The sequence below is a fragment of the Euprymna scolopes genome, chromosome 46 (assembly GCF_053919585.1).
Source record: "Euprymna scolopes isolate OS-2025 chromosome 46, ASM5391958v1, whole genome shotgun sequence".
Lineage (NCBI taxonomy): Eukaryota > Metazoa > Mollusca > Cephalopoda > Sepiida > Sepiolidae > Euprymna > Euprymna scolopes.
The window spans coordinates 116,691,687-116,710,043 of NC_136527.1; the positions used below are offsets into that span (position 1 = coordinate 116,691,687).

Here is an 18,357-nt window from a genome sequence, read left to right on the forward strand (position 1 = left end):
GATGGTTAATAACGTGCCCACAGGAACGTCTGGGACCACTCAAAGGATTAATTCCGCTCATGGCTGTTGAACAACCTACTAAAGACAAAATTCGGCCCGTAATGGATTACTGAGAATTGAATCAACATGATGTTAGAAATATATCCGTTCAACAAAAAACTGAAATGTACAAGATCAACAATTTGATAAGAATGTGCTGCCACCCAGACGACGTATTGTTCTAATATCCATGGGTTGATCTTTAAATCTGCAAGTGGTTTGACAGGACACTCAAGGGTGCATAATAAATTCCTCTACAAGCACCACCAAATACAGGACAGCAGACTTCAAACTTAATAGATCGAAAGCTTGTCAAAAAGTGCCAATTTTCACGCATATATATGTATGTATGTATGTATGCATGTATGTCTGGTTTTTGAGGTTGACGAGGAACTATGGATATTGTGTTTTGGGAAAAATGTATTGAGCAACGTATGCCTCTTTGCCAGGTGTTTGTGGAATTACCCAAAGCATTTGACACGGTCAACCGTGAGGCTCTCTGGAAAGTGCTGAAAAAATTTGGCTGTACACCTGCTTTTATAGACAAGTTCAAGCAACTTCATCCACTGTATGAAAGGTCACGTCAACTTCAATGGTCGGCTTTCGGAAAAATTCCCCATGGATAATGGTGTGAAGCAGGGTGTTATAACTGCACCAAACATTGTTTTCGCTCTATCTGACTGCTGTGCTCTGGTATTGTTTCCACGATTGCGTTATGGGTGTTTATATAAAATTCCGAACGGCTGGAAAGGTGTTCAACCTCAGAAGATTCCAGGCCAAAACACTTGTTAGTGATGGACCTGTTAGGGAACTGTTGTATCCTGATGATGTTGACTTAGTAACACACTCCCCAGTAGATATGCAACTAGTGATGGATCTCTTTACAAATGCGTGTACCTGCTTCGGATTGACAGTTAGCATTAAGAAAACTAAAGTCATGTACACTCCCGCTCCTGATGATCTATATGTGGAACCTGATATCTTCGTCTATGGAAAGCGCCTTGAAGTTGTAAAAGATTTTGTCTACCTTGGGAGTACACAAGACAGAGTCTGGTCTGATGGTGATCTCACTCTGAAAACTAAAATTTCAGTAAATCAAGCATGTGTAGTATCATCCAGACTCTATTCCTTTGAAACTTGGACCTTATATCGGTCACATACAGAATTCTTGGTTTAAAGTGGGGTAGCTTTGTCCCTGATACAGATGTCTTAAATAAGGTCAAAACAACCAATATTGCTACAATTGTTATTAAGAACCAGATGCGTTGGGCGGGTCCTTTATCTAGCTTGAAGACCACCCACTCCCAAAAGAGTTGTTCTATGGTGAGCGCTTTCTTGGAAAAAGACCCCAGCACAAGCCCAAAATACGTTTTCGTGATAGCACTAGAGAGTCTGACGAGCTTTCATATTCCTGTTGACAGTTGGGAGTCCCTATCGTATGATTGCAAGCAGTGGAGGAGTGAGGACACTGATATACAGGGCGCAGAACACTTTGATGCAGCCAAAACAGACCGAGCAAAACTCAAGAGAGCATGTAGGAAATGCTAAACCTTGCCACCCAACCATGGAGATATTTGGATCTGTAAGGTGTGTGATCGGTCTCTGTTATCTAAGGCAGGTTTTGTTAATCACATGAAAGCGCACGATGATACAGGTACCGCTGGGCGCTGCTGTTAGTTTCATCCAAACCAATGAACGTTTTCAGTGTCATGTTTGCTTGAGGGTGTGCAAGTCGCTGGCAGTGCTGAAAAGTAATCTTGAGGCACATGGACTTTTAGTGACTGAGGGAGTGGCACTCGTCTGACAAAACATTGCGATCATCATGTATGTATGCATGTGTATGTATGCATGTGTATGTATGCGTGTGTATGTATGCATGTGTATGTATGCATGTGTATGTTACATAAGTCAATATCGGATCTTTGATTTTCGGCTGTTACCATGTTGGGTTCTCGGATGTTCTTGTTAGGCAGAGTTCGACCTAAATTTTGACGGAGAAAATTAAATACTAGCACCAAAAAGCCAAGTTCGGAAATCAAATTTAGTCATGGCGACAGGTAACACTGGAAAATTGATTTATCGTTCAATTCGATGTCTTTGACATAAGAATACAATTTCTCTGATTTCTTATAGTTATGTCTTTCGAGGTCCTGTTGAATAGTGGCGCCAAACATCCATTTATAATAAGTCGAACGTCTATTTCTCATATCAAATCTAGCTTTATTAAGTCATTTTATTTAGACTAAACTAATTAATTTTTTGAAGTTGTTTTTGAAAGGAAGGCATTTCTCAGATTATGCAGCCTTGATTTCTGAAGTCACGTCGTGGTTGGAAGACCAACCTGGGGTGTTCTACAAAAACAGTCTCCAGAGCTGCATCAAACGATGGGAGAAATGCATAACTCTACGTAGTTCCTATATAGAGAAAGACTAATAACTTTGCCATGTTTCGTTGCTCTACTGCTATGGAAAGTGGGTTAGGGGCATTACTTATTGCACGCCCCTCATATGAACGATAGGATGAATGTTTTGTTTGTAATAAAAGAAACTGTATATGAAAATGTTGGAATGTTCAGTTCCTCGTCAAAGCCAGAAACCCGGCGTTACATCTTTAAAAGAAAGTTACGATGGTGGTGGGAAGAGGAAATCTGTGGAAGGAGTAAACTTGGTGTTTGTTGTCCTGGCCGGAAAAAGGAAAAAGTCTGGAAGGCAATTTTGTAATCTTTTGTAAGTTTGAGTGTGAGATTGCTTTAACTGGGCAAGCAATGATGAAGGTTAAGTGCCTGAACCGATCTGTGTCGTATTTAGTAATTGGGCATATCTTCAAAATCGTAATTGATGGCATGTCTTGTAATATATCTCATTCATAATATGTCGTATTTAGTAATTGGGCATATCTTCAAAATCATAATAGCGGTTTTTGAAGAGACATTACATATAACACAACAGTAGAAGGGCACGAAGGGAAATTGCAATATTTATTGGAATTGATTGTAAAATAGACAACCATCACATATTCCTGCTGCATCAACTTATTTCACAAATGAGTGACGCCAGCATAATGTTACAATAATTTGTTTGATACATTTATATGCCACTGTAGTATCTGATCAAAGTGTAGTATCTGTTCTTCAGATGCTGCACTTCATTTTATTGTTCTCTTTCGGTGGAGGATAAATCCTTCACGACTGAGACAATTTTTATTTTTGTACCTTTTCTCCACGTTAAAAAAAACGACCCTGGTGTCTAACTCTGTCCAGTGGGGAGGCATAGTAAATAGGTACATTTATATGCCACTTCAACAACTGGAGATATGTTATATAGGGGTTTCACGGCACCAAATTACTGTTTGTTATATAGGGGTTTCATTGAGAGAGTCTTATTATACGCGCAGTCTTAGAAGAGTGTTTCATTAAGAGGGATGTTGATGTACTCAGAGAGAGAGAGATTTGTTGTAAGAGACTTAGAGATAAAGAGTCTTATTATAAGTGATGCTTTTTCTTAGTGAGAGAGATTTATTAAGAGTTCTAGAGAGATTGTTCCTGTTAGGAGAGATTCTTATATATTAAAAGTTCATTCCTTAATTGTGTTGAATGGAAGAAGAAGGAGAAGCTCTTTGAGTGAGGACATAGTGTTCAGACAGTTCGGACATTGTACAGACATGATGATGTTGATTCACATTATGGATATGACATGTCGAGATGTGTATGAAAAGACATTTTATAACACACATATATAATACAATTTAACTTTACCTTTTTGTAAGAATCATAAACACAAGACGAGCTTTACAAAACACATGGTGGTTTATTTCGTCACACGGCCGTGTTCCCATCATCAAGAATTCAAAGTTTCACATTTTTTTCCTTGAAGTGACGTCTCACTCCCTAGACGACTGAGTTTTATTACTGACCAACTAACTCTTCCTATATTGAGAAATCCATGCATGTCCGGCCACGTGACTAAAATTCACGTGCCCTCAACATGCGTGGACTTGCACGTTTCCAATATTATGATTTCCCAATAACCTATTTTTCTTTTGTTGTTTTCACAGAAGAATTCAACCTACATTTCTAGTTTATTTAACCAATATTTTATTATCCACATTCTTTTAACAATTGAATAGTTTATTTATTATTTATTTCATCCGAATTAACAATTTACTGGACATTCCATTTAAACCTATTGTTCTTTGAAACTTATGTCCAGGGTTCGATTTCTGCTTTCTCTTATTTTCATTTTAACTAAATTCTCTATTTTTATACTTACATGAAAAGGGGACAGCCCTTATCATGTAACAGATATAGTGTGAACCTCACTCTGAGACATTCTATGAGTACAAAAAGCTGGAAACCTGATAAAGCAAATAATTATCCAAAAAACCATAGAAAAATGGTAGACACATACATACTGATTAATTACTTTATTACTTTATATCCATTGCTTAGCTTGTAGTGCAAATATATTAAATCAGAAGTAAATTGCTTGCAAAGTCATAATATATTATACTTTATTGGATATGATCGTTTAAACAGTAAATGATACATTACAGTAATTATTTATTCTGGATTATGAAAATTTATATTGAAATTGTATCAAAAAATATAAATTCTATTATGAGTCTAATATGGGGGAAAATCTTTATTATGTCCAACATATTTGTCTTCTGCCCTTCATACACGTTTGTCTTCGTATGTATACGAATATGATAAATTAAAGTCAACTTTTGTATAAATGTGATTTGTCTCCTGTATGTGTTCGAATATATTGCAGCATATGGTTTTCTGTTTTGTTTTATTTTACTTCAGTGGAAGTTCTCAGAAATCAAGGGGCCCACACTTGAACTCTATATGAGATACATAGATATTCGAATGTTCCATTTTAGTTCTTTATTTCTCAAACACTGAGTTATTAAAGAAATTGAGAACATAATTTTTCTCTCCCCAATTTACCATTTTCATACGTTGTATTATATCTTCATTTTGGTCTCTTGATCTTACTGGATTCCAGGAAAACAATTTATCTAGTCTGGTGGAGTATTCAGCTTCATGCTATTACTTGAGCTAACATCACTTGGTAAAGGTGCATCATTCCTTGTAAAAGCTAATGTGAGTTAGCCATAGTGAGGAGATCTTATTTGGGCAACGAATACTATGTGATTTTGAATATTTGGTCAGGGTTTACTTCTTTGGAGAAAGTATCCTCATGCCAGGTTGTTCTGACAAACACCTGTCTAGTAGGCATTCAAGTTCTTTGTTTGTTTGAATCTCCTTTGCACTCAAATAGTTCTCTCTTTGTTTCATTTTTCTTATCATTTTGTTTAAGCCAGGGATGGGGCATCCTACCAGATGCCAAACATACACCTGCTATTTTAGACACTCCAACCGAGAGATCTTTTTAAGATTCTAACCGCCCCTTTAAGTGCAATTATTTGAATCTCCTTTGCACTTGGTATACCTGGTATATTTGTAAGATAGTTTGTAAAATTCTTTTTCATAAGTCCGGTTGCTCCTATAATTACTGGAATGATAGAGATCTTCTTAAGGTTCCAGTTTCTTTTCATGTCATACATAAGACCCTGGTATTTGGTAATCTTTTCCCTCTCAGCTCTGTTTAACCCAGCATCATTCAGGACACTAACTTCCACCAAGGTTGCTTCCTTCTCCTTCTTGTCCCATATTACAATGTCGGGTTTTATAGCTCCGTTTTCAAGGTACGTGGCTGTAGGGATTGCATAGTCATAGTGGATGGTATATGACTTGTTTCCGACTGTTCTTTCGGGTATATGTTCCCAGGACTTCTTGCTGCATTCGATATTTAACTTATTGCAGATCGTCCAGTGGAGATATTTGCATACTTCATTGTGTCGCATTGTATAGTAGCCGTCCCCTAGCAGAACCTTACAGCTAGAAATCAGGTGGCTCACACTCTCTACTTCTGTGTGGCAGAACCTGCATTTGTTGTCTTTGCTGAGACCACTCATCTTTTTAAACGTATTGGTCATCAAGCCTTGATCTTGGGCAGCTATTATAAACTTCTCCTAGTCATAGTTGAGCGATCCATCCTTTAGCCAGCTTATAGACCCTTCCTTATCAATATAGTCTTGGTTATATTCGTCCAGAAAATACTTGGCCTGCATGTGTTCGCATATGTTTCAACAAATGTGATTTCTTTGCAAAAGAAGAACCACATACTTCACAAGAATGTGGTTTGTCTCCTGTATGTGTTCGTATATGATTCAACAAAGTTGACTTGTGAGCAAAAGAAGAACCACATACTTCACAAGAATGTGGTTTGTCTCCTGTATGTCTTACCATATGTCGCAACAAATTTGACTTCGTTGTGAAAATAGAACTACATACTTCACAAGAATGTGGTTTCTCTCCTGTATGTATTAACATATGTTGCAACAAATGTGACTTCTGTGTAAAAGAAGAACCACATACTTCACAAGAATATGGTTTCTCTCCTGTATGTGTTTGCATATGTCGTAATAAAGATGACTTCAGTGTAAAAGAAGAACCACATATTTCACAAGAATGTGGGTTGTCTCCCGTATGTGTAAATATATGTTGCAACAACTTTGACTTACATGTAAAAGAGAAACCACATACTTCACAAGAATGTGGTTTGTCTCCTGTATGTGTAAACATATGTTGCAACAAAGAGGACTTCCGTGTAAATGAAGAACCACATACTTCACAAGAATGTGGTTTGTCTCCTGTATGTGTTAACCTATGTTGCAACAATGTTGACTTTTGTGTAAATGCAGCACCACATACTTCACAAGAATGTGGTTTGTCTCCTGTATGTGTTCGTATATGATTTAATAAACTTGACTTCCGTGTAAAAGAAGAACCACATACTTCACAAGAATGTGGTTTGTCTCCTGTATGTGCTAACATGTGTCGTAACAAATTTGACTTACATGTAAAAGAAGAATCACATACTTCACAAGAATGTGGTTTGTCTCCTGTATGTGTTCGCATATGTTGCAACAAACTTGACTTCCGTGTAAAAGAAGAACCACATACTTCACAAGAATGTGGTTTGTTTTCCATATTACTTTGTATATAGTAAAACAAACTTAATTTCAATGAGAAAAACACAATTAAATAAAATTATTAGTCTTTAGTACGTGTTCCAATGTTCCACAATAAAAATGACTTTTCGCTAATAAAAACCTACATTTATTAAAGAAGTTTGTTTTCTTTCCCCTTTGTTTCTATTTTACTGAAGCATTGTTCTTTGATACACCAGATTTTTACAGAAATACGTTTCTTATCTCGTCTTAGACTTCAAGTTTTCTTATGATTTTTTGCATAATTATTTTTCATGCATTTTTCGATTTTTAGTTTATTTTGCAAAAACAAAAGAAACTCTTAAACATTCACATTTTTCACCTTTGTTAGTAAAATATTTTTTCGTTTTATCAATTTTAATTTATACTGATTTTAGGTTTCGTGGATGTGCGTTCTGTTAAGATACTAAATAAAATTTGTACTTTTCTAAAACCTCATAGATGTAGGAATTTTTGTTTTGCAGTTTTTATTTTCCATGCATTTTTTTACATTGATGGTAATGCTATATGTAAAAGAATTGATACACATAACAAGAACAATGTTTTGAACTAATTTGCATCAAATTTGATGTCACGTGTTTCACAAGATTATGATTTCTCTGCTTTCTGATATTTTCCCAAAATGTGTAAGTGGACATTTCCAAATACTTATGAGTTTCTTATATTGTCAACGGAAAATGGAGATCCATTCTAATCAAATAAGTGATTTCTGTCGATTGCTACAAACTCTGAAAATATAAAAAAGATATTTCATTTTTAAACGTATTCTTATTAAAATGTAAACAAATTCGTTGTTGTTGAAAAGCAAAATATAATTAAATTTTCATGTAAACTAAATATAAAATAGATTTCATGTGATAATATTTAACTTTTTATTTATTTAAAAAGTCAACAAATTCGTAGTAGTAAATAAGTAGTTCATGTAATTCCTATAAAAAAGTCAAATTCGTTGAAAAACAAATTATAAATCATGTAATTCAATTTAAGAACTTCGTTATTGTTTTGTACACAAAATATAGTTAGTACTTCTCTATTATTAAAAAGTCAACAAATTGTTATTGCTTGTAAACAAAATATAATTTGTAGTTCATGTAATACTTATTAAAAAGTCAACAAATTGTTATTGCTTGTAAACAAAATATAATTTGTAGTTCATGTAATACTTATTAAAAAGATCAACAAATTGTTATTACTTGTAAACAAAATATAATTTAAACTAAATATAAAATAGACTTCATGTGATAATATTTAACATTTTATTTATACTATTTAAAAAGTCAACAAATTCGTAAATAAGTAGTTCATGTAATTCCTATAAAAAAGTCAAATTCGTTGAAAAACAAATTATAATTATAATTCATGTATTAAAAATTTAAGAACTTTGTTATTGTTTGTACACAAAATATAATTAGTGCTTCTCTATGTAATACTTATTAAAAAGTCAACAAATTGCTATTGCTTGTAAACAAAATATAATTTGTAGTTCATGTAATACTTATTAAAAAGTCAACAAATTGTTATTGCTTGTAAACAAAATATAATTTGTAGTTCATGTAATACTTATTAAAAAGTCAACAAATTTTTATTGCTTGTAAACAAAATATAATTTGTAGTTCATGTAATACTTATTAAAAAGTCAACAAATTGTTATTGCTTGTAAACAAAATATAATTTGTACTTCATGTAATACTTATTAAAAAGATCAACAAATTGTTATTACTTATAAACAAAATATAATTTAAACTAAATATAAAATAGACTTCATGTGATAATATTTAACATTTTATTTATACTATTTAAAAAGTCAACAAATTCGTAAATAAGTAGTTCATGTAATTCCTATAAAAAAGTCAAATTCGTTGAAAAACAAATTATAATTATAATTCATATATTAAAAATTTAAGAACTTTGTTATTGTTTGTACACAAAATATAATTAGTGCTTCTCTATGTAATACTTATTAAAAAGTCAACAAATTGTTATTGCTTGTAAACAAAATATAATTTGTAGTTCATGTAATACTTATTAAAAAGTCAACAAATTGTTATTGCTTGTAAACAAAATATAATTTGTAGTTCATGTAATACTTATTAAAAAGTCAACAAATTGTTATTGCTTGTAAACAAAATATAATTTGTAGTTCATGTAATACTTATTAAAAAGTCAACAAATTGTTATTGCTTGTAAACAAAATATAATTTGTAGTTCATGTAATACTTATTAAAAAGTCAACAAATTGTTATTGCTTGTAAACAAAATATAATTTGTAGTGCATGTAATACTTATTAAAAAGTCAAATTAGTTTTTGTAAAAAACAAAATGTAATTAGAAATTCTTCATGTAATATTTGTTTATAAACAAAATGAATTTTCAATTCTAAATATTTGAGATGAGATGTAAATGTTCGTGTTATTTTGATTAATCCGACTATTTTATCTTAGTTCTTTGTAGCACAACATTTCTCTACTAAGGAAAAGGGGTTGCATTACAACATTTGGAACTGCGGTTTGAGGGTCGCTAAATCATAAAGAAAGTTCAATCTTCATTATTGTTGAAAACCAAAATATAATTAGTAATTTTTCATGTAATATTTGTATGTACACAAAATAAATTTTTCTTTTTTCAGATGTTTAACTCAAAATTTGTAATCTATTTTGATGAAGATTAAAGAATCTTTAGAGATATCTTTTCAAAGACAAATATGCCTGAGTGGTTAATAGAGTTAATCTATGACAATTTGAAAGAGTGTCCACAGGTTTTCTCTTGTATTAATCCTGTTTTAGTCATGTAATTTCTTTTTGCCTTCTTCCAAACAGCAACCTTTTCTTCGAATCTGACAGGTTTCGGGTTTGAATGCAAGCACATATTGTTACATGATAAGGGCTGTCCCCTTCTCATGTAAGTAAAAAAATAGGGAATTAGTTAAATGTAAATATGAAATAGGATAGTCAAGGATTCGAACTTGCGACGCTAGACTTGGAATTCAGAATTCCAATCATAAGTTATGAATGCATAATAAAATATGGGTTACAGAATTAGATAAGTAGAATGGGAAATTTCCTGGTCGTCAGAAATGGTTTCAAAAACGTGCAAATCGCGCATGTTGATAACATGTGAGTTATGGTCATGCTGACCAGACATACATGTGATTTCTGAATATAGGAAAGAGTTCGAAGCTAGTTAGGGGGAATCGGATCAGTCAGATCAGAGGAGCAGAGAGGTTCAGACCGATTCCCAGTTAGAGTCAAGGCTCCCTCTGAAAGCGAGAGGGTTTAGAAATACCCATGTAATAAGGTTGAATTCAGGAAATACAGAATCATTTCTGATTGGTCCAAGAATAAATGATCATCCCATCTTTATAACTGTCGTCTTTGTGTTCATCATTACAACGAGAAAGGTAACGTGTATATATTATATTATATTTATATTCTAGTTGAATTACAGCTTAGTGCTATTGTAGTAACATGTACACTGTCTATTATATATATATATACAGAACTGTCTCTCTCGTTATATATACCCAGTTTATGTCTCCTATATGCTATCTCCAAAAACATGAACATCCTAAGACAATATGAACACTCACAATGAATATATATAATATCTAAGCATCTCATAACATCTCACAACATTCAACATGAGCTCCTAGGGCTGTCTCTATCACTCTAAGGCTCTTAAAACAAGAACACTAAATAAGTACAACGAAACATAGTCATATTTGGTACATTCAAAAATAACACCCACAACGTGATATACAAATATTTGGTGAACGTGACTAGTACACTCAAGCAAGGGTGGGTTTGAAAAAAAAAGAGAAACTTGGCGTTACCACAGGTACACAATGTAAGGGTGCATTACAACTAGATGATCACACAACGTGAAAAACTAAAAAGAAAAAACAGAGGAAAAAAGGCAAAACGAAATAAAACAATAATTAAGAAGGAAAAAAAAGAATTTACACATATGCAGTATTAAAGAAAAAAAATGAACACACATATACACACAATGGAACAAAAGTATACAAGAAAATTAGAAAAAAAGGCCGATATGCCACAAAGAAGAAAATATATAAAATTAATGCGGGTAAAAACAGATTTTGCTTAAAGTTCAAGCTGTCAATCAATTGTAACAATTTTGTGTCAACGTCGAAGGTACTTTTAAAATCTTGTTGTACTATAAAGTAGAATGAAATACACTTAAATGAAAATCAATTCTGTGTTCATAGTTGAACTTTTCGACTTTTTGTGTTTTAATTGTTTTGTTTTTGAAAAAAAGGACAATTTTAAATATTGACTCTATATTTATTAAAAAAAAATATGTTTTTTTCTCTGCATGTTCCAGTTATTTTTTTTAAGACTTTTATTGTTGTTCGTTACGAAAAAAGATTTTTTTCAATGAAAAAGTAATAATTGTAAGTTTAGTGAAATCCAGTTAAATTAATGATGTATTTTCTTTTGAAAATGTTACGTTGAACAAATATTGTAAATTGTCTTAAATGTATGTGTTATTGTATTTCACATCAGGAATTCAAAGTTTTAATTAAATATACATTAAAATCAAAAGAAACAAGAAATAGGAAAATAAGTACAATAGGAAACAATAATTTTATCCGAATGGTTGGCGTGGAAATCGGTTAGAATTTTAGAGAGGGGACAAGATAAATTACATAAACGGGTATTTTGAGAGTTTTCAGATGTGAGAAGCCGAAAGAAAGAAAACAATTTTTTTTGGACAATTGTTTTTGTTTTTTTGGGATGCCCATAACATTTGTCCCAAGAAGAGTAATTTGGTAGGGAGATGATAAGCACTAGAGGTGCCCCTAATTAGAAAAATACAGATGGGAACCTGCGATATTTTGTGCTTTTAAAGCATGCCGCATGTAATAGTTGCGAGCAGAGGATAAGCCTCAACACAATAAGTTAAAATGCAGGCGTTGGAAAGATACGAGAATCCTTATGAAAAAGGCCTATGAGGGCCCGAAGGCTAAGCACATAGCATAATGAAGTGAGAGAAAAGTAAAATATACTGTAAGTACGTAGGAAGATATAATCTTGTATTTTTTTAGAGATGTATGAATGTGGGATATCTTTGCTTGATCTTGGAAGCTCTGATGAGATAAAAGAGAAATCACAAAAAGCGGGCCATTAGGTAGAATTTATTGTGCAAATAGGAATTTTGCCACAAAAGGTGTTAGTTAAGGCTGTTATTTCTAGGCCTTCATCAAGTTCCAAGGGTCCAGGCAATGAAATCCGAGTGAATCAGTGGATGAAAGGTATATCTTAAACTTTGAAAGCCAACCACAGAGATAAATAAGCTTTGAGAATGTCCCAAAAAGATAAGTTAGTTACAAAACGAAAACAAATCTCTAATTAATAGAAGAATCATACGGAAGAAAGGATCAAGGACACATTTATGGCATAAGGGTGGCTGGATGAAGCAGCTGAGGTGAGTTATAGGAAGTACTACCCTACACCCAAAAGGAATATGCCAGGGAGATCAGATAGAGATTCTGGTCTAAAAAATAAAATTAGGAAGTCAGTTGGAAATGGGCTGATTTGGAAAGAAAAAAGTTTCGTTTTTGTTTTATGGTGTTTGATCTTTCTTAGTGGTTATATAGAAAAAATGTACTAAAATTTAAAAATGCGTGCATTTTTTTTTTGAAAAATGAGAGGAAGGGATGTTACATGATAAAAGGGCTGTCCCATTTTCATGTAAGTAAAAAATAGTTAAATTAGTTAAATGTAAATACAAAACAGGATAGTCAAGGATTCGAACTTGCGACGCTAGACTTGGAATTAAGTTAAAATAAACACAGAATTTAATTATAAAATGGAATGTCCAGTAAATTTTTGATTCTGTTAAAATATTTAATAAATACAAAAAAGAAAGAATGCATAATCATTCAACCACGGTAGTCCAAGCTCTAGTCCATCACCTTATAGATACTAAATATTTGACTGACCAACAATATTGATTTAGGCAAGCTCGTTCCACAGCAGACATCCTAACTGTAATCTCTGAACGTATATACCGTTCACTGAACAAAGCAGGGGAGAGTAGAGCAGAAGCTCTATATATTTCTAAGGCTTTTCACAGAGTATGGTATAAAGGTCTTCTCAGGAAAATTAGATCATACAGTATCACTGGAAGAATACTTAACATAATTAAATCCTTCTTAGATAAGAGAAAAATCCAGGTTGTCCTCGATGGTCGTACATCTAAGCAATATGATATAAATGTGGGTGTGCCTCAAGGATCTATCCTTGGACCTCTATTATTCCTAATATTCATAAATGACCTCCCTAACAATATTGTCTGTGAGATGGGTATATATGCTGATGACACCACACTCTATAACAGACACGACAGGAAAAAAAATGAATACATATCTAAAAAAAATGGCAAAAACACTAGAGGATGAACTCCAATCTGTAGTGGAATGGGGGCAAAAATGGATGATCACGTTCAATGCTGTCAAGACTAAACTTGTTTCCTTCAATAATTACAAGAAACCTTCTCTACCACCAACAGCAATGGCCAAAGACTCTTTATCTGAAAGTACATCTTTTAAACTCCTCGGCCTAACTTTCACAGGAAACAGGAGTTGGAACAATTACACTGAGAGCATTGTCAGGACCGTTGCGAAGAAGGTAGCCTCTCTCTACCGTGCTAGAAAGCTACTAATGCCTGAAAGTATCCTGTATCTCTATAAGGCTACCATTCGCCCATGTATGGAGTATTGTTGTCATATTTGGGCTAGTCATCTGCTACTAGTCTCTCGCTCCTAAAGAAAGTTCAAAAGAGAGTCGCCAACCTGATAGGTCCTGAACTGTCATCTAAGCTTCAGCATCTGTCCCATCGACGAAATGTTGCATCCCTCTGCCTGTTCTACAAGTACTTTAACAGTGAATGCTATGATGAACTGCAAGCACTTGTACCCCCCAATGTAAATACCGCTGAAAAACCCAAGAAGCAGCTAAATCCCACCTCTTCACAGTAGAGATCACTAGATGTAAGAGAGCCTTCTACTCCAGTAGTTTCTTCCTGACAATGACTAAACTTTGGAATTCCCTTCCGGTTCCCTGCTTCCCCAATTGTACTGACATGCAGAAGTTCAAGTTTAACGTGAACCAACATCTTGCTGCCCAACTCTCTACATAAAACCCCTGTAGCTTATGTCCCTGATAGTAGCCCCCCCCTACATCAAAGTGGCAATGTGCCTTGTTTGGTGTGAAAATGTAATAAAAAATAAAAACAAAAAAACCCAACTGATTTAAGAAATAAAAGATGCAGTAAAATATCAAAAGTTGTTGGCTTTTTTAAATGTTAAAATTCAAATTCATATTTGATATTTAAAAAAGTGTCATCCTATTTATTTTTTTACATTCTATGAAAATGAAGTTTAATTTCATTTTTTTCATTTTTAAATCCGGGGAGGAAACATTTTTTTGACATTTTATTTTTTTTTTTAAAGGACCCCTCCACTTATTAATAATAATGATATTATTTTGAAAACTATTCTTAACATGAGAAATGGGGTCCTCGTTAACTAATTTTATTCTTAATAAGAGAAAGTGGGTCCTTGCTAATTTGTACTTTCACCTAACAATGTAATAAACTAAATGGGCATTTTAGACAAAGAAAACCGAAAAAGTGGTTAAAAATCAAATACATAACAAATGATTGTTACCAAAGGCAACATAAGTAACTCTTCTACCTACTTGGATAAGCTTGCGTTGTGCTTTAACTTATTTTGAAGTGTTAAATAAACTTTTTAAAATTCATACCAAGTCTTATGTTAAAATTAGAAAAATTGGCTGATATAAAACAGCCATCTAGAAAGTCCCGATAATCATTTAAAAATCAATAATTAAACAAAATACCACCACATAAATGTCACAATCACAATTTTTCACGGTATCTTTGGTTTATTAAATTGTTAAGAACAATTACAGAATAGTTAACAACACATAGGATATAATCTATAACCCTTATCCCTGAGTGGCTTCCGGGCCTTGATAAGTGTTGATCACTGTGTAAAAAAAAATCCCCATCGAAATAAAAAAAAGCATAAGAAAGCAAAAACTGATATGAGCTCCAATCTCTTCCCTTTCCAACAACAACAAAATACAGATATTATTAATTACAATCTATTAGCAACAAAAAAATATTACTAACTGGTCATGAAGTGGGTGCTCATTTTACGTTAAATTTATATAGGAATATTGTGATAATTAAATTGATTGACTTACCGAGAGTGGCTCGGTGGGAAGGGAAAGACACTCATGGCTGTGAACGGCCCGGCCTGGTATTTGTTAATGAAGAAAATTGGATGTCCATTCCTTATAGCTTAAATAGACATTCCAGTCTCGTTTCAATCTTGCTGAACGAGAGATTGAGACTATAAAAAGTCACCTTTGTAGGCTTGTTGTAGTTTTGTTCTTGTCGTTGTTAGAGATCTATCAGACCGGTACGACAACTGTTAACAGCGCGTTATATTTACAAGAATACGTTTGCTTGTGAGCAACGAGGTAATTTTTTGTTGCAAGCTAAACGTCTTTTCTTCCCCCCGCCCACTCGTCGGTAGGAAATATCGGCAATATATTACCCATCTTAAAAACTTAAATATTTATTAGTTTGGTATTTGTTTTGCAGATATTTTAAAGCTGTTGGCACGTAGTGGCCAAAATAAAGTCAATTTTTGTTAAGGATTAAAAAAGGCTGAGTTAGATTGTAACGTTTTACACCTATTTTTTTTCATATTAAGTTTTTTTCTAGTTGGTGATGGCCAATGAATGTGTTTTATGTAAATTTGTAAAAGAAAGTGATCAACCAAATAAATGTCACAATGAAAATTTTAACGGTATCTTTTGTTTATTAAATTGTTATGTGAAAGTCCAGAATAGTTAACAATACATAGGATCTAATCGCTCCAACAAAAAAGTTGCAGATATTATTGACTGCTAACTGGTCATGAAGTGGGTGCTCATTTTACGTTAAATTTATATAGGAAAGTGATTACCCACCTTAAAAACTTAAATATTTTTTAGTATTGTATTCGTGTTGCGTTTACAACTATTTTTTTTTCTATATTAAGTTTTTTTCTAGTTTATGTAAATTTGTAAAAGTGATCCCCATGCTAAAAATTTAAATATTGGACAAAACATTAAAAATCCAAATGAATTATCCAGCAAAATAATATTTTGATAAATATTAAATGTCAGATTAAATAATATAATTTTATGAGATTTTTGGTCGATAGAGTCGATAGATCGATCTTTTCTTTTTAAAATTATATCGTTTTAAGCAAAAACATTATTACATACTTCACTAAAATTTCGAAAATAGTAATATTTTTAAAATTACAAAAATTCACCAAGTGTAGATAGTTATTTATAGGTAACAGTAACTTTTTCGCTAAGTTTGGTAAAACTGCATTTTTCTTAGTGACAGACTTTTTTTTTTACTATACAGGAATTCAATAAAAAAAATGGGGATGAATTCGGTTTTTTTTTAAACGGAAAGTTATTATGAGATTTTTGGTCGATAGATCGATCTTTTCTTTTTAAAATTATGTCGTTTTAAGCAAAAACATTATTACATACTTAACTAAAATTTCGAAAATATTAATATTTTTAAAATTACGAAAATTCAATAAGCGGAAAGTTATTTATAGGTAAAAGTAACTTTTTCGATAAGTTTGGTAAAATTGCATTTTTCTTAGTGACAGACTTTTTTTTTTTACTATACAGGAATTCAATAAAAAAAATGGGGATGAATTCGTTTTTTTTTAAACGGAAAGTTATTTATAGGTAAAGTAACTTTTTTCGATAAGTTTGGTAAAATTGCATAAAGTAAAATTGCATTTTTAATGACAATTTTTTTTTTTTTTACTAAAAACACAATAACAATAATAGTTGTTTTCGTAAGTGTTTCATAATTTTTATTGGATTGCAATAAAAATGAATGTTTATAATGTTTAAAATTATTTTGGTGAAAGTGCACCGAAGACGATCAATGCACGGTTGCCGCACTGGTTGTTCAATCTGCAAAGGGTGTTTATTCCGAAAGCTGTTCTTAACATGGGGAGGTTGGGGGTGTTTATTCCGAAGGGCATTTTCTCATTTTCAACCTCCTCGTAATCAACTTTTTAAAGGAAAATCTTCAGGTGATCCCCCACTGGGATTCCCCCAGTGCACTTTCACCATTATTTTAAAAGTTATTGAATTTTTAAATTGTTAATAAGTAAAAAAAAAATTTTTTTAATTGTTAATAAGTAAAAAAAAAAAATTTTTAATTGTTAATAAGTAAAAAAAAAAAAAAAACACAAAAGAACTTACCTTTCAATTCCATACGAAAAAAAAAATCGGGATGAATTCGTTTTTTTTCTTTTGTGTTCAAAACAAAATTTGTTTTGTTTGTTGGGATTTCTTTAGTAAATTGATACAACTTTTGTTTTGTGTGTTCAATTCATTAAGAAATAAAATATATGAAAATATAAAAGAATCAAAATTAAAAGATGAAAAACACGATTTAAACGTGAAATTATTTAAAAAGAAAATCAACTGCTTAGGAACAATGGATTCAGGTCATCATAAGACGGTGTAATCATTATTTTGTTCCTCGTGTAAAAATGTCCGTCCATTACTTTAATGTGCCGAATTGTTTATTAGTTAAATGTGCCGAATTGTTTTTCTATCAAATTGAGATTATTTTTGTCAATACTTAAGGTTTGTTGCAATTCATTTTTTGACATTTATTTTCATAAATACAATTTGTTAAAAAACTTTTAAAATATAAGTAATATGAAGATTTATTTTGTCAAATTCATTTTTTTAAAATACAATTTAAGGTTTATTTCGATTTTTGTTGTAAAATTATTTTTTTAATTATATAATTTGTTAAAAAATTAAAAAAATTATTTTATATACAATTTATTATAAAATAAAAACAAATACGAAATCAGGTTTGTTTTCTAAGATTGAGCATTTCATTATTATTTGAATTAGTCGAAATACTGTTAACATCCAAGAGAGAACAGTAGTCCGAAGGATATTGTTAAAATTTAAAAAAACACCTTTTGTATATGTTATTTAAAATAGATAAAAACTGTTTATTATTTAAAAAAAAAATTATTTAAAATGTTTACTTTTGAAAGATAGCTCTGCTTATTTAAACTGTTAACTTCTGAAATACCGATATTATTGTTTACGTATTGTTTGCGTAGTAACATATCGG

The 18,357-nt window shown here is 32.1% G+C and overlaps 1 long non-coding RNA gene across 1 annotated transcript; it reads right to left on the reverse strand.

The window, feature by feature from the left end:
• Positions 1-4,519: 4,519 nt before the first annotated feature.
• LOC145270674 (uncharacterized) lies at positions 4,520-17,748 on the reverse strand. The gene is made up of 2 exons (XR_013865504.1): positions 17,460-17,748; positions 4,520-7,847 (listed from the first exon to the last, which is right to left on the reverse strand). It is a non-coding gene; the product is annotated as an uncharacterized LOC145270674 (long non-coding RNA).
• Between the last annotated feature and the right edge of the window lie 609 nt (positions 17,749-18,357).